The following is an 18,824-nucleotide window of genomic DNA, read 5'->3' on the forward strand; positions in this document are numbered from 1 at the left end:
CATGTTACCAGTAGTTACACCCACAATCAAGAAAAAAAAAAAAAAAAGACGATCGCATCCTGCAATATCAAAACAAAGTACACGAGATATCGAGATCGTAGTGGACCAACGTAACATAAAAACGTAAACATACATCCTGGCAATAAAAGTCCAGTGTACAAAAATCTCGTGATGACTGGGTGTTGTGTGATGTCCTTAGGTTAGTTAGGTATAAGTAGTTCTAAGTTCTAGGGGACTGATGACCATAGCTGTTTAGTCCCATAGTGCTCAGAGCCATTTGAACCATTTTTTTTTACAAAAATCTTCCACTTATACATAAAACAACGTTAACGATGGAGTAAGAAACAAATAAAAACTGTCTGTAATGATAATTTAATACTTTTTAACAGTAACAAGTTAAACCATGACACAAGATTATGGCAAACATAATTGTAAGGAAACCCATATCGGCCACTCGAGTCTGTAAGTAATCGGCTAGTACGGTGGGGGTGTTAGGGGGTGTCGGAGGGGGCAGGGTACAGGGGGTTACGTGTAGGAGGAAAAATACGTAGGGGAAACACATTTTATATACGGTAGGTTAATACCATCCTCTAGGACTGCAATAAAAGTGTTACTTAGACCATACACGTTTCGCTTTATTTTAAAAATAGATTCAGACTTCTGATTACTTTACGTATCATTTTTATATGTTAAAATATTTGACATTATGCATGTAAAAACCTTCACATTTTTAAACCATGTCAATATTTATGACGTCATATCTTCCGTAGTATGTGTCGTTCAATGACATAATTATAATTCAGTGCTATATGTGAGTACTGTGTGCAGAACGTATTTCCAACAGAGTTAGTAATAAAAAAGCAAGAAATTGCGCTGAGGTGACAAAAGTCACGGGATACCTGCTAATACCGCGTCCGACCTCCTGTTTTTCCGGCGTACTGCCTCAATTCGACGTGGCGTGGACTCAACAAGACGTCAGAAGTCCCCTGCACAAATATTGAGGAATGCTGCCTCAATAGCCGTCTATAACTGGGAAAGTGTTGCGGTGCAGGAGCTTGCGAACCAACTGACACCTCAGTTATGTCCCATACATCTCCGACGGCATACACATCACGAGATCTAGGTGGTCAAGTAATTTGTTCGATTTGTCCAGAATGTTCTTCAAAAGCAATCCGAACATTTGTGGCCCGGTGACGTGGCGCATTGTCATGGGAGCATGAACTCCATGAATGGTTGCAAATGATCTCCAGGTAGTGTAACATGAACATTTCCAGTCAATGATAGGTTCACTTGCGTCAGGGAACACCACCGTCCATTCCATGTAAACACAGCGTACACCATTATGGAGCCACTACCTGCTTGCATAGTGCGTTATTGACAAGTTGGATCCATGGTTTCTTAAAGCCTGTGCCAAACTCGATCCTTACCGTCAACTCTTATCAGCTTGTTAACACACCCGGGAGGAAGAGTGGGGGTAGATATGCAGAACTAATGAAAGCTAGGCTTTAGCACTCGAGACTGTACAACACTCCATAGACACAGGAACGGGGCTGGATATTTAACGACCGTGTGCCTAAACCCACGTACCTGGTCCTTCCCGCGGCCATTGATATGCTGCTCTCTGCACTGCCTGCTACGATGTGTCCTGTAATAACTACTGTCTAGCAGGGAGAGGAGCCACTCACACCATCAATACCAAGGTGATCTGGTAGAATTCACTGTATTATGTTAAACACTCGCACACGGTGCGGCTGCACTGTTCAAAATTAACATTATTCCACAATGGACGTGATCAGTATTTGTACTCCAAGTACGTGTCCGTTGTGACGTATAAGATTGCTGTCTAAACGATGGCATCCAATGCGAAAACACGGTGCACAAAACACAAAATAATCACTGCTCAACGGATGTTTTATCAGTCGAGGATTGGCGCATTTCTTCCAACAGTACTAAAAAACTCAGTAGCTCATGACACGAGCGTGCGCATGACCGAATCGTGACGCGAATGCTCCATAAAATTTCGGTTACGATATACGAACAAGAAAGTACCTGCGCTGGTGACATTCAGCCAGTCAAAACAATAAGTGTTTCTTTCACTTAGAAATTGCAATTAGGATCTTTTTTTTTCCATCAATCTACTGACTGGTTTGATGCGACCCGCCACGAATTCCTTTCCTGTGCTAACCTCTTCATCTCAGAGTAGCACTTGCAACCTACGTCCTCAATTATTTGCTTGACGTATTCCAATCTCTGTCTTCCTCTACAGTTTTTGCCCTCTAAAGCTCCCTCTAGTACCATGGAAGTCATTCCCTCATGACTTAGCAGATGTCCTATCATCCTGTCCCGTCTCCTTATCAGTGTTTTCCTCATATTCCTTTCCTCTCCGATTCTGTGTAGAACCTCCTCATTCCTTACCTTATCAGTCCACCTAATTTTCAACATTCGTCTATAGCACCACATCTCAAATGCTTCGATTCTCTTCTCTTCCGGTTTTCCCACAGTCCATGTTTCACTACCATACAATGCTGTACTCCAGACGTACATCCTCAGAAATTTCTTCCTCAAATTAAGGCCGGTATTTGATATTAGTAGACTTCTCTTGGCCAGAAATGCCTTTTTTGCCATAGCGAATCTGCTTTTGATGTCCTCCTTGCTCCGTCCGTCATTGGTTATTTTACTGCCTAGGTAGCAGAATTCCTTAACTTCATTGACTTCGTGCCCATCAGTCCTGATGTTAAGTTTCTCGCTGTTCTCATTTCTACTACTTCTCATTACCTTCGTCTTTCTCCGATTTACTCTCAAACCATACTGTGTACTCATTAGACTGTTCATAGCGTTCAGCAGATCATTTAACTCTTCTTCACTTTCACTCAGGATAGCAATGTCATCAGCGAATCGTATCATTGATATCCTTTCACCTTGTATTTTAATTCCACTCCTGAACCTTTCTTTTATTTCCATCATTGCTTCCTCGATGTACAGATTGAAGAGTAGGGGCGATGTACATATTGTATATGACCCGTCTCTCCCTATAGCTTACCCCTACTTTTTTCAGAATCTCGAACAGCTTGCACCGTTTTATATTGTCGAACGCTTTTTCCAGGTCGACAACTCCTATGAAAGTGTCTTGATTTTTCTTTAGCCTTTCTTCCATTACTAGCCGTAACGTCAGAATTGCCTCTCTCGTCCCTTTACTTTTCCTAAAGCCAAACTGATCGTCACCTAGCGCATTCTCAATTTTCTTTTCCATTCTTCTGTATATTATTCTTGTAAGCAGCTTCGATGCATGAGCTGTTAAGCTGATTGTGCGATAATTCTCGCACTTGTCAGCTCTTGCCGTCTTCGGAATTGTGTCGATGATGCTTTTCCGAAAGTCAGATGGTATGTCACCATGTAACGCGCGCGCGTGGGGCACACGATACTCCTTAAAGCCTGTACTATGGTAAGTTGACGGGCTTCACCTTATGAGAAAGGATTTTTGTATAGATATTGACCGCGTGTACCTGAATGGAGGCAAATCAGACTTACACTCTCTTTGTAATAACAATGGTACGTCAAGCAAGTCCGAAATGCAACTACACGTCAGGACGGACAAGAAACAACACAGAAGATGTTACCAATTTGTTAATAATACGGTCGCCAGCCTAATTAGGCATTAACTGAGTTTCTTCCCTGTAAAAGTTGATGTACGTGCATGCAAAACAACACGTAGTAACACTGCATAATATGGTAAATTTTAGAACCCGAAAATCTACTGAACTGATAATTTCACTTTCTGTACTAATATGGATAAACCACAAATACATAACATTACACTATAATGTTTACTACAAAACTTCGTACTGTCTATTGATCTGATTAAAATCGGGCATAGATTACCCTAGAAATAGCACTTTCGAAACACACACAAAATGTCAATTTTGATAAAGATAAAACACTGATAAATTTTGGCTTTTATATTGACTTTAACTTTGCTGGTCAAATCAGTTTAGAACACTTCAGAATTCAAATGAATAATTCAAATGAATAAAAAAGAGGGGGGGGGACCCTGAAACTGTTATGATCACTGTATTAAAACAATTAATTACTGAAATCATTATGCCCTCAAGATTTCCAATATATGATTTACTACTCTTTTTGTCTTATTTCCTGCTCATTTAAATACTATTATATCTGTCTCGAAATAATTAAACTTCATTACTAAATCAATATCAAAACTATCTTCCAACTTTGTCAGACCTTTGTTATTCGTCTATTAGTTCATTAACAAAAAAGTTCTTTAAACATCATTCTAACATAGCTAGGTCTGCAGGTAATTATTATTAACATAAACTTTAATTCTTCATTTCGGGACACTCGGATTGCACAACATTTGGAAAGGACCCTGTCTAGGTTAGTTGTGCGGATAATTAAATGATAGGACAGTTTTGGTAAAATTTAAGTTGTTATTGAACAGTATGGAATAAAAGTAACACTGGTCCACACGAATACAGTACTAAAAGTTTCAACCTGCTAGTATCGATGCGGCGGTTGGCGGGCGGCGAGATGGCGAGGCGCCGAGCACACATACAATCACAGCTATGGCTCTTGACGTATCGGCACTTTACTTCTTCTTAGCGTCGCAATACTTTTCCATTTAGTGCCTATGGAATTTTGCCATGCTGTATAGGCGTCGGAACGGCATATCCGAGGCTCAATGAAACTACGTCTTCCAGGAGAGCCTCCTCGCTCCAGAACGTGTTGCTCAGACCAATGCCCGACTCCGACTACCACTGCTGAGCCCGTTATGCCGTGCAGCGCCCGTGTGCATTTTCCCGCGCTCGCCTGCCATCCACGTTTTACCGCTCCCTTACAAGCCGGGTATTCACCCGAGGTTTTGCACTCTACATATCCTACGTATGGACCAGACGCACAGTTACAATTTTAAACATGTTACAACGTTTCTTACATTTCAATTCTGTTATAATATTGCTTGAAATTTGACATTAACATTAATATTCACATTGAAAATTGTTTACAGTTTCTTCAACATAATGGCATGAAACAAAAAAGAAATGAAATCAGAACATCGATTACACTAATTTATCGAAAATCAGAAGAAAATAAATTATTTATATGTACAATAGTATAACGTCGTTGTTGTTACAGCCAGACTCATATATTCTACACACCAAAGTGAATAGTCGTTTTGTTGCCACTTCCCCCAATAATTTTAGAAATTCTGATGGAATGTTATCCATCCCTTCTGCCTTATTTGACCGTAAGTCCTCCAAAGCTCTTTTAAATTCCGATTCTAATACTGGATCCCCTCTCTCTTCTAAATCGACTCCTGTTTCTTCTTCTATCACATCAGACAAATCTTCCTCCTCATTGTGGCTTTCAGTGTATTCTTTCCACCTATCTGCTCTCTCCTCTGCATTTAACAGTGGAATTCCCGTTGCACTCTTAATGTTACCACCGTTGCTTTTAATGTCACCAAAGGTTGTTTTGACTTTCCTGTATGCTGAGTCTGTCCTTCCGACAATCATATCTTTTTCGATGTCTTCACATTTTTCCTGCAGCCATTTCGTCTTAGCTTCCCTGCACTTCCTATTTATTTCATTCCTCAGCGACCTGTATTTCTGTATTCCTGATTTTCCCGGAACGTGTTTGTACTTCCTCCTATGTTTTCCTTCCCAACTTCTGTGATGGCCCTTTTTAGAGATGTCCATTCCTCTTCAACTGTACTGCCTACTGCGCTATTCCTTATTGCTGTATCTATAGCGTTAGAGAACTTCAAACGTATATCGTCATTCCTTAGTACTTCCGTATCCCACTTCTTTGCGTATTGATTCTTCCTGACTAATGCCTTGAACTTCAGCCTACTCTTCATCACTACTATATTGTGATCTGAGTCTATATCTGCTCCTGGGTACGCCTTACAATCCAGTATCTGATTTCGGAATCTCTGTCTGACCATGATGTAATCTAATTGAAATCTTCCCGTATCTCCCGGCCTTTTCCAAGTATACCTCCTCCTCTTGTGATTCTTGAACAGGGTATTCGCTATTACTAGCTTAAACTTGTTACAGAACTCAATTAGTCTTTCTCCTCTTTCATTCCTCGTCCCAAGCCCATAGTCTCCTGTAACCTTTTCTTCTACTCCTTCCCCTACAACTGCATTCCAGTCGCCCATGACTATTAGATTTTCGTCCCCCTTTACATACTGCATTACCCTTTCAATATCCTCATACACCTTCTCTATCTGTTCATCTTCAGCTTGCGACGTCGGCATGTATACCTGAACTATCGTCGTCGGTGTTGGTCTGCTGTCGATTTTGATTAGAACAACCCGGTCACTGAACTGTTCACAGTAACACACCCTCTGCCCTACCTTCCTATTCATAACGAATCCTACACCTGTTATACCATTTTCTGCTGCTGTTGATATTAGCCGATACTCATCTGACCAGAAATCCTTGTCTTCCTTCCACTTCACTGCATTGACCCCTACTATATCTAGATTGAGCCTTCGCATTTCCCTTTTCAGATTTTCTAGTTTCCCTACCACTTTCAAGCTTCTGACATTCTACGCCCCGACTCGTAGAACGTTATCCTTTCGTTGATTATTCAATCTTTTTCTCATGGTAACCTCCCCCTTGGCAGTCCCCTCCCGGAGATCCGAATGGGGGACTATTCCGGAATCTTTTGCCAATGGAGAGATCATCATGACACTTCTTCAATTACAGGCCACATGTCCTGTGGATACACGTTACGTGTCTTTAATGCAGTGGTTTCCATTGCCTTCTGCATCCTCATGTCGTTGATCATTGCTGATTCTTCCGCCTTTAGGGGCAATTTCCCACCCCTAGGACAAGAGAGTGCCCTGAACCTCTATCCGCTCCTCCGCCCTCTTTGACAAGGCCGTTGGCAGAATGAGGATGACTTCTTATGCCGGAAGTCTTCGGCCGCCAATGCTATTAAGATCATACCAGTCTAAATTATTTTTCCGTAACCGTCTCGACGCGGTTGATTGCTGTTCTCCCGACATGACACACGAAACAGAGAAACATCACCCTTTGGATAAACTTGTGTGGCAAACATTTTCAATTGCTTCACCACAACTTGCAAGATACGTGCTGCAGCCACGGCATCAACACAACTGTCAGACCACGCTCCACGGAAGCTGCACCACGGGTCTCCACTGTTGCTCTGCGCTCGGCACACAGGCGACTATCGATAGTCAACGATGCAATTCTATCCTTGAAAACTGAAATCGAGACTCATCTGACTAGGATACGATTTTTCAGTCGTCTAGGGACCAGCCGATATTGTTAAGAGCCCAGGAAAGGCGCTGCAAGAGATGTCGAGCTGTCAGCAAAGGCTCTCGCGTCGGTCGTCCGCTGCCATGGAACATTAATGCCAAATTTCGCCACACTGTCCTAACGGATATGTTCGTCGTACGTCTAACGCTGATTTCTGTAGTTATTTCACGTCAGTTAGCATTGACATCTCTACGCAAAAGCTTCTGTTTTCTGTTGTTAGGTGGAGACCGTCGGCCACTGCGTTGTCCGTCATGAGACGTAATGCCTAAAACCTGGTATTCTCGGCACAGTCTTAACACCGTGGATCTTGAAGGGGCTCCGGAAAGGCTCAAAATCATGAAAAGTTCAATTTTTACTTTTTTGCGTTTTCTGAGTTTGCAGACTATTACCTTTTAATAGATATATAATTTATTCAATTCCGAAGACTACAACTATTTTTAAATTTTTTTTGAAATGTGTTCTACATGGGCGTGACCCACTGTGGCGCTGTTAAACTGCTGTCAAATGGTGTTATTATTAACGTCCGTGTTCAACAGGTACATTTTAGTGATGTGAGATAAAGTATGTGTTGTGGCTAACCTGTGATGGTTCAATATATATCGCTGGTGTGATTGTCGATTGTTTCATGTTTATTTACTCTGTCGTTATCTCGAAAATATTCGTAATTAATTCTGTTTCTTGAGTCTCTGTTTTGTTGACGTATAATAATGAGTAAAAGTAAAGTGTGTATGATGCTGTTGCGACTTTCAATGATGGCAACATTGTAAGGTGCAAGGTATTTAGAATTATGGGAATGAAGATAGGTTCTAACATGGTACGAGCGATGCTTGCTTTAGACAAGGAACGCCTTCGGGCAGCAGACAGGGCTGTAAAGAGTCTAGAAATACAAGCAAGAGTAAACAGGAGGAGGAACAAGAGGAAGCTGGAGGAGGAGTTTGCAGAGGATGAAGATAATCCATCCTATGGACCTGCAATGAACTAAAAAGTTATCCAATCTTTGTCGCTCGATTCCCAAAACTTTTATTTTCTCATACTAATTACATGTTTTCTAAGGATCTTCCAAACATATTTGTTTCAAACTTTCAGTAAATGTTACACAGTACCTTCTGCATAATTTAACACAGCCTTTTTCCAAAAAAACTGTATATTTTTGAATATATAAATAAGAAATTGCAAAAAAATGTTGTGAATTTTCATTACAATTGAAAAAAAAATCATCTTTAATAACTGAACAAAAATTTTGTAAAATCCCTGTGTTAAGTTGTAGCCCATATTCCAATAAATAATCTGTAAAAAGTTCAACTTCCTACCTCAAATACTTTGTGAGGAAAGATGTAATTTATAAGCGTTATTTTAACAATGCAAGTATAGGGCATTCCGGAGCACCTTAATTCCCTAACGGTTTCCGAAATGTCCCATGCAACTAGCTCCAACTACCATTCAGCGTTCAAAGTGTGTTAATTATCGTCGTGCGGCCAAACCCACATACGAAACATTTTCACATGAATCATCTGAATACAAATGACAGCTCCGCCAAATCACTGCCCTTTTCAGCCTTGTGTACGCGATAGTAACACCATCTGTACATTTGTATATCGCTATTCCATGTCTCCTGTCATCTCAGTGTAATTATGTACGTACTTTCAGTGCTATGTGTCGATACTGCGTGCAGAATATGTTTCGAACAGAGTTAGTTAGAAAATAACACGTCATGCCTCATGCTGAAGTTTTACTACCTGAACAGTGAAAATACGGGGAGGACACGGGATGTGTGAACGAGACACAATTTCGAAAAGCTTTGTTGGAAGTCGGTATATGCTGACACTCTCAAATAGTTGTTAAATGTAGTCCGGGTAATGTGTGCACCGTCATTTACGCTGGTTAAAGACATATACGCAGTTTTAAACTTCGCTACTTTGCCTTTGAGTTGAATCATAAACGTAAGTCTATGAAAGCTGTTTAAATTTAAAAACTTGGCTAATTTATTGTGTGAGAAATACTGGAAATCATATTTGTGTTGCCCCTACAATCCGTTAGAAACGCAACCTTCAACTGTGATTGTTTACCTCCGTTCAATAGCCTATAAGGGGCAGTCAAATGGAAAGGAGACAGGTGGAAAAAAGTAGGTAAACTGTTATTACTTCAGAACCAATAGCCATAACTGTTAATACATTTACACCACTGTTGGTGACAGAGGCTCATGTGGAGCGAGGTTTCAGTGTATAAAGTATAGAGTAACAAGCTCAAACATTTATTAGCTAGAACCATAGAGTTAACCGATAAAATAACTTTTTAAAACAAGGTTTATCTGACAAGAAAGAAGCCAAAATTTTACGATTAAGAAAAAAAAACATGCAAATGGTTAATAAAATGATTTTAGGAAACCAGGCTTATGTGCCAACAACGTCAGCACAAAATTTGAATAAATAACGTAATACAACCACTGACGTTGGAAGCTACTTAAATGGATACTTCCACAGGATACAAAGCATCAATGCTTAACTTCGTTACTGGCCACAGTAACAGATTGCGAAAGGATGTTTCAGGTTATACTTCATCAAATCACTATGGTAAAAAGTCCCACTTCTTTGGTAAAACACCTAGGCAACCGATGATAATAGAACGTGTCCCAGTATTCAAGACAGTAGCAATTACAAGAATGTTCTTAAAACGCAATCATTAAATTCTTTACATACACTAAATGTTGAAGGGTAAATTTATACGAGGGGCAACAGAAATTTTTTCTCGGCTAGTTTCGGTTGAAAAAATGCGGAATTTCTTGTGGAACATTGTGGAATATTCCCGCTCCAACCGTTATAGTTTCATGAAGTTCTGATAGGTGGCAGTGCTACACGTAGCCTACAAAATGACGTCTGCAACGGAGCTGCGTCCCGAACAGAGAGCTGTCACTGAGTTTCTTTTGGCGGAAAAACAGAGTATCGCAGACGTTGATAGGCGCTTGCAGAATACCTGGAGACCTGGCAGTGAACGAAAGCACGGTGAGTCGTTGGGCGAGGCGTCTGTCATCATCGCAACAAGGTCGGACAAACCTGTCGAAACTCTCGTTACCGCCCGACCACACACAGCTGTGTTTCGTGTAGTGCTGGAACGCCCAGAGGCTCCCATTCGAAGTGATCGACGGTTCACAGTCAAACATATCGCTATTCAAGTGGAAGTCTCTGTTGGTAATGCTGACACAATCGTCTATCAGTTGGGGTATTCAAAGGTGTGTGCTCTCTGCGTTCCTCGCCGCCTAGCAGAAGACCATAACGAGCAAAGAGGGACCATATCTCCAGAATGAGTTACGCGTGTCGACTATCGTCACAGGTGCTAAGATAAGGGTTTATCACTTCGAACCGGTAACAGAAAGTAAGAAAAAGTTCAAAGCCGCATCCTCAGTAGGTAAGGTCATGACGACGGTCTTCCCATAAAACTGCTAACGAACTTCTCCTTCCCCACGGCAATGAAAGGCGTCACAAAGTCTGCGCACCTGAGAGGAGCTGACAAAACTTCACCGGGCTGTTCTTTCCTATCTCCCCTACAGCCCAGATCTCACACGTCCGACCTTTACCTGTTTGGCCCAGTGAAGGACGCGCGGCGCGATAAGCACTAAGTGGATGACGGGGACGTCACTGATGCAGCAAGTCGTTGCCTTCGACGTCAGCCAGTAGAACGACACCTTGCGGCCTTACAGGCCTTCCCAGTAAGGTGGCGAATGGCGGCGTTAAATCGAAAATATCTTGAGACAGGATTTTGTAGCCGAAAGCGTGGGGAATAGTATTGGTATATTGGAATCCTGAATTAAACTAACCCGCTTTCAGAAAATAATGTATTGCATTGCTTACTGAACGCACTTCGTATCTGATGTGATTCTTGAGTTTCTCCCGGCGTATTTGATAATCAAAATATCTCAAGGGCGCAGATTTACCGGAGGGTGACGCTAAGAAATTGTTACCCCAAGGTCCGGTACCGCCTAGACTATATGGACTCCCGAAGGTTCACAAAGAGGGGGTACCATTACGCCCCATTGTCAGCAACATCAGGGCACCTACATATTTGTTGGCCAAATACCTGACGGGAATATTAAGTCCTTATGTGGGTAAATGCCCTCATCACATCCGTAATTCCGTGGATTTTGTTAAACGCCTTGATAGCTTCAGGTTAGATGAGTCAGATATCATGGTGAGTTTTGACGTCGTTTCCTTGTTCACGAGGGTACCCCTGCGAGAGTCACTAGAATTGATTAGTCAGAAGTTTGACAAGAAGACCACTGAACTTTTTAGGCATGTCTTGACTTTCAAGTATTTTCTTTTTAATGGAGAATACTACGAACAAACGGACGGAGTCGCCATGGGTAGCCCACTCTCACCGGTGGTAGCGAATTTGTACATGGAGAACTTCGAGGAGGAAGCCCTGTTGAAAGGTCTCTGTTGGATTCCTTTCATGTTTAATTTCTCAAAATTGTTGTCTTTTAAGAAATAAATTCCTCTTCTAAATTTACTGTGGCGTTTCTGACTATCTGGGAGGAGACTGAGTAATGGAACGTGTTACTTTTACACGTAAACAAGAACGATCCGTCACACTACTACACTTTAAAGCACAGTTTATATGTAATTCTTATATGAAATTCATGTCACACAGTCTCATACGGAACCTACATCCGCTTTCTGTTATATACTGTATATGATAAGATACTGTCATCCCCCTTCCCTTCTGTGTGAGAGGATGAATGATCAAATGTGTTTGTAGCTGCATGCTTGAGGGTAGCAGACAAGGCTGTCTGCTAGAGAACAGTAGGACCAACGTTGAAACAGGTAGCTACGCTTCCTAAAAGCAGAGAGGTTTCCATTCTTAGTATGGTCCGGTCCGTCCCCTGTCATGTTGGTATAGGAAGCTGCCCCTCTGGCGCCTTCCGTTTGTCTTTGTGAGCGACTCTCAGGAGCACGCTGGGTAGTTCAGTGGTAGTAGGCAGTTGGAGTCCAGTGGTAGCGCAGGGAGTCCAGCAGTTGCAGTCTGGCGGTGCGAGCGTCTGAAGTGGTAAGATCCCCGGCCAAGCGCGTGTCTGTTAAGTCCATAGGACAATGGATTTGTTAAGTTCAGCTTAACTGAGAATTTAATCATTTTATTTCGGGTTAGCTTTAAAATAGCTAAGGTTATCTTTAATTGCAGCGGAGTGTGATTCTCGTGTCCAGTTCAGATTATTTGGCGGTAGTTGCTTTGTTATTACTTTGTGAGTAAAGTGGAACCACGTGTTGGTCAGTAACTCTAAGTAAGATCAATCTTAAAGGCAAATGCTTGTGTGATTATAACGTATCGTCTTGAAAAGATTTTGAATATACCAACTTTTCTTTATGTTCAACCCACGTGGCGTGTACTTTGTGAGACCAGTACCACGTCCTTATATAACTGTTTGACCCATCAGGTTAATAGTAAGACGTTAGTAACCAGTTCGAGGTTTTTGTTTTGTAATTTGCTTTTTGATCTAATTTATTTTATTATCTAAATTATTGTGGAGTTATACGCTTTCTATAAACCAAGTTGACCACGTGAAGGGTAATTACAAGACGGACAGGATTGTGCTATGAAAGCAAATTCTTTAACTGAAAATTTGAATCTGTTTGTAGTGATTAACTTTCTGTTGCATGTGTTTCAATGTTCTTTGTGTGTTGTTTTATGAATGCAGTGTTGTACCCAGTCTCCCAATCTTGGCCCCATATTTTATGTGTTCCGTAATATTCCAATCTCATAGTCTCACAATCGTAAATAAGGCACCAGCTCAGTTATAACTCACGTATAATATGCTGAAATTTCAATGAACAATCTTTAAAATAAATTTGCAAATATAAACTGATTTCTTTCTTTTTATTTAAATTCTCCTTTTATATAGATATATTACCGGTTGTTGTATGACTGTAAAAGATTATAATCAATGTTAGTCTGATTGGTAAGGTGGTAAACCTAGACTAGTTACCCAGTCGTGAAACAGTGGCCCAGTAAACGCACGGTTAACTTCTCCCCAGACAGCTCAACGGCTTGTAACCGCTTTCATGGTCTAATTAGCACTCGATTTCAGCATACCAAATTCAAGTCACAATCTTACGCAATTCAGCAAAGCAAATTAGAGTTACAATCTTACACATGGCGACCCTGTTCTGTGATTCCGCTAGACTCTGGAATCTCTGAGACGTTAGATTGCAAGCGTTGTATAATCTTAATTTTTTTTTCCCTACAGCGCTCAAACAACTTTTGCGTTGTTTCTGAGCAGACGTTCAAAAGATTCACGGCGTTGTTGAGCGGCGTTGTGTTGTTTGTCTTGTTTTGTTTTCTATATTTGTTTGTTCTATATATGTGTGTTTTTTTTTCTTCTCTCGCTTGTAAATTCCACTGTTTCGATCAAACATAAAAATTTGTTTTGCGTGTGAAAAAGTGCGTACTAGGTTGGGTATCTTTCTTGTGACTGTCGTAATTTTTTGGGGGATACATTTACTGTGATTAGTGTGTTGCGTACTGGGTGTAAATTGCACTAATGCTGACACGTAACCAAGCTAAAAGTAAGCGGTCCGACAACTTAAGCAACATGGACCAAGGGGATAATTTGATTTCCAATATTAACGCGTCGGGCGGTTCCGAAAATGCAATGGGGAATACTTCAGACGAAATGCAAAACAGCACGAACGGGCTCACATCAGAGCCAGAAATTAATTCGCCTCCAACTAACCAAATTGATTTGGCGGAACTCATGAAAGCCTTATTGCAACAAAATAAAGAATCATTTGAAAAATCGTTCCGAGAACAAAAAGAATCATTTGAAAAATCGTTCCGAGAACAAAAAGAATCATCAGAAAAATCGTTCCGAGAACAAAAAGAATCATCCGAAAAATCGATCCGCGAGCTAAACGAACAAATAGACAAAAAACTAATCCAGCAGACAAATAAAGTTGACAAGTCGATGCAGAGAGTGTCCGATGATATCTCACAAAGAATAAACAATCTGGCAAGTGAAATAAAAAGTGACATTATGAAAGAATTAGGCCGTACATTTGAACAAATCGACGACCGTCTGCAAGCCCTAGAACAGAGCAAGCGGTGTGGCGAGGCCGAATCTAAAGAAAGCGAAGAACGGCTACTTAGGAATTTCCAAGAGCTGAGAGAACAATGCCAAAGAGATCGTCAGCAGGTTCTCTCGAGGGTCCAAGAGGCTGAAACGCATTGTCCCACGGCCGTTAGCAACACAATAGCGGACAACAGTTTAGCGATCCACGCGTTGGAACAGCAGGTCGAACAATTGAAGCAGACTGGGGCGGAGGACAAGAGACAAATAGATGAGAAGATCGCGGCATTAGCGGACATTGTAGGCACGATGAAGCTGACGGAAAGCGAGAACAATATCACACAGGTAGCGGCCGCAGAGACCGAAGAAGTGCGTTCGCTTCTTAAATTCCAGAAGGGACAGTTTGAAGTAAACAGACAGCACAAAGCTGTAACAGGCGATTTACAAGAACGCGTGGCGCATCTGGAAAACCGCATGGCGTGTGATTCCGAACTCGCCAATAGCAATAAAAATAGCCGTACGAACAGTGCAGAGAGGGACTCCGGCCACGAGGGAGATTGTGACGACAGGGAAGAATGTAATTTAAGGGGCAGACATGAGACAAATAGAAACATTCAAGGACCTCGCCAGGAGGAAATGCGGGGATTTGATTTCAAACATTTCCTTACGGTAAGAAAATTTGAGATATTCCGTAATTCTCAAAAAGGCATACATCCACGAGCATGGCTCGAGCAATTTGAGTTCTGTCTTCCTCCCGACTGGGCAAGTTCACATAAAATAGAGTATATGTGTGGCTATTTGGAAGGCGAACCGGCGAGTCGTATGAGGTCGGCAGCGCGTCACTGCAACTCCACTCGGGAGTTTCGACAAGCCTTTCTCTCCGCCTATTGGTCGGAAGCGGCACAAGATAGGGTCAAACATGGCATAATTATGCTGCCAAATTTGAACCAGTCTGGTTTCGGCAGCCCTGCACGCCTATTCGACCACATGCTGCAGGCAAATCAATTTTTATACGACCCATACGGACCTGCGGAACTAATTAGGATATGCATCACCAAATTGCCGATGCACTTGCGGCACGTCATTCTTGCGGGACGATGCAAAGAGGACGTGGAAACGTTTAAAACGCTTCTCCAAGAGTTGGAATACAATACACCAGAATGCCCGCCTAATCAGGCACAAAGTTATTACGGGGCTCAGCAGCGCGATCGCAGTCGTGGCCGTATTACTAATCAACGGCGTGACTGGTCGTCGCGACGCGAACGAAACAATAATCGAGACAGGCCGTATAGAAACTGGGGTAACAGTCGCGAACACAGATGGAGCAACAGAAATGATAGAGGATGGGGACAAGATCGTGAACGCAACAGGTACGGCAACCAGCATCGTTACTACGATGAACACGGTGGGAGTAGAATTGTAGGCGGAGCCCCACATGATGTCGAAATTCGGCCGGCCAACCCCAGACATAATCCAACAAATGGGAATGAGCGAAACCGGCAATGACAAATGATCAGCCCAGAAGGCGCCAATCGGAACAAATGAGCGACATGGCAAATGAGTACATAGGATTTATAGAGAGGAGAATGAATTGATTAGTTTAAATTTGTGACGGATGCATTTTGAATAATATGTTAGTAAAAAAATTAATGATAAAGATGTTTCTATGTGATTGTTGAAGTGATGTTGTTAATTTGTTTTCTTTCCTTGTGCAATTAGGATTTAGTTTGATTCAAACGTAAAGATAAAAGGTTTCCTTGTGAACAAGTGAAATGCTTTTTTTTGTGTCAATTGAAAAGAGTTGCTCCTGAGAGAAGCAAGATCGTTGCTGAAATTGCAAAAACTCAGGGGAATATCCGATCTGTGGGTATTATGGGTCTGGCAAACCCAGGTCCCCAGCTGTTAGTAGCCTTGTTTCCGATTTTCTGCTTTCCGTGCTACTATCTATCTATTACTATTCTATATCTGTCAGTATAAATGAGGATCTCTTACTATAGTATGCGTGCTGTATGAATATTTTAAGATAGGAGAACTCTGAGAAAGGAATGAGTAAATCTGGAATCTTGAAAACAGGATGCGATAATACGATTGTTTAACCATTGGCTTCCCAATATGCGATGATATGTTAATATTGATGATATATGTCTTTTTTGTTCTTTATAGCTGAGTACGTAAAGTGCTGTCTGTGGATTTCGTAAGTAGTATATTGATTCCCTTCAAGGTGAAAGAAGAATTGTGGTTTGTGTAATTTACGTGGTCCTGAAATATTATTGTGGTAGTCAAATACGAGCAGTTTTTCAGCAAATGGAGAATGGAACGGAAATATGGATCCTTTTTGTAATCTTGATTGATGTTGAGCCAAAGCCCGAAAAAATTATTCTGCGTGAATACTTGTCCTAGAAAAGCGACGTTTATGTGATTTTGCTGATGCTGTGAGCATTACAGCTTACTGTTTTCGCTGGTGCGGGATGCACTGCAGCTTATATGGTTTGTACTGAGGAAGTTTCCCTCTTGAAGGTAGAGGATGATTAAATAATTTTGATTATGGGAACGAAGGAAAGCTTGGTTTAAGGTAATAAGGATGAAGCAAAACATTTGTCATTTAAACTACAGGAGGATTCGGATCTTTTGTGTCTGTTGTAAGTTCAATATGTTAAGATGATACTGTTTTACAGAATAGAGGTGACCACAATTTTGCCATTCATGAGAAATGAATCCAGAATAACCACCACAGGCGAAATAACTGATTTGAAGGCGAAAGGTAACGTAAAGAAGGAACGAAATCGAAGCAAAATGGGTAAGAAAATGTAATATAACCTGTATAATTAAAATATTTTACCTTCTCAGAGCCATCTGTGTGATTAATTCTTGTAATAACATAATTTTAGATGAAATTTTCTTACTGTTTTATGTGTGAATCTATGAGTATGATAAATGTATAATTGCGAGTCTCTTTTCAGGTGTGTGAACTGGTATAAATGTTTTTGCGTGTAAATAACCATTGTTCTTTTTACTGTGTATGTTTAAGGAAAGTTCTCCATTTATCATGTGACAAGACGTATGCCGCGAGCGTCAAGAAGAGGGCGAATTAGAACATTGCTGTAGGGGTGTAAACACTTTGTTGAAGTAGCATTGAAGTGGCTTGTGGGATTAATTAGTAGTGGATAGAAGTAGAATTTCGAGTAATGCATGTTTATGGGTAGTTAGTTTGGAGAATAGACAACAGGTGTGCATGTGTGTGTGTAAATAACATGTGAACCCCATGCTCTCCTAACCTATACTTGCGCAAGGCATAACCCTATTCATTTTAGTGAATTAATAAGTGGCATTTGATTTATTAAAACACAAGTGAACCACATTAGTGATGTGAATTTAAATATTGTATTGTCAATTCATTTAATTTTTATTTTTACATTGTAAAGTCATTTCACTTTTATTTTTTATATTGTCAAGTCATTTAACTTTTAATTTTATATTGTCGATTCATATAACTTTGTTCTTAAAAATTGTGAAAGACAATACTAAGTGGTATTATGTATGACATTGTGTAATCACATAAGGATGATAAAAAAATTTCTGTGAATGCAGTTGAGAACGTGAAAGCGAACCGGCAAAACTCTTAAGAGACAGCGGGAGCAGCCAGACTAGTTGTAAACTGGCGGGTTTCCCAGCGGGACACGCTGTCAGCCAGGCCACTTTGGGAGCGCGGCCGACAACAAAAGAAGGATGGGACGCCGCAAACACTTTCCTTATACCTGCAGCTAATGGGCGGCCGCCCCGCGCGACCCTAGCTGAAGGGAATGACCTGAGATGGGCGAGCGGTCCACCGCGCGGAAATCCATCTCCTGGCAACGCACCTCACGCACGCGACCGGGACGAGACGGCCGCGGAGAAACAACACAAGGGGCGTGGAACCTTTTGACAGGTACTGTCCAAAGAAACTTGCAGACGTCAACGACGCCTATCGACATTTCCTGACGGATGCCTACTGTCAAGCGACAGTAATTCATGGTTCGATGTTCTCTGGTCGCTAAGGGTGGCACAAAAGAAGAGCCATTGAAGTGTCATCCTTGCCCAGGAATATCAACCTGGCATGTCAATCGAGGATACTGCACGAATTTGACAATACAAACATGGAACAAAATCGAGATGTACGTGACACAAGAGAAACTTCATGAGAGGGCAGAGACGGCGGGATCGCACGCAACAGATGGACAAAAAAATCCCTACTGACAGCTGCGGCGACGAACCCCCTCCCCCTCCCCTTATATTGTGCCACGGAACAGTGGAACTAGTGAGTGTATCAGTGAACAGTGATTATACGGTTCTTAGTTCAATGCATATACGTGTGTTTCTGTCACAGAAACTTTGACTCGTGTGTTTTGCAGGGACTCGATTTATTGATGTTTATTAAACTCTGACTCTTGTATTTTGCAGGTGTTCTATATTTTTGTTTTGTTTTGAAACTT

This window comes from Schistocerca nitens, chromosome 5 (genome assembly GCF_023898315.1).
Source record: "Schistocerca nitens isolate TAMUIC-IGC-003100 chromosome 5, iqSchNite1.1, whole genome shotgun sequence".
NCBI classification, from domain to species: Eukaryota; Metazoa; Arthropoda; class Insecta; order Orthoptera; family Acrididae; genus Schistocerca; species Schistocerca nitens.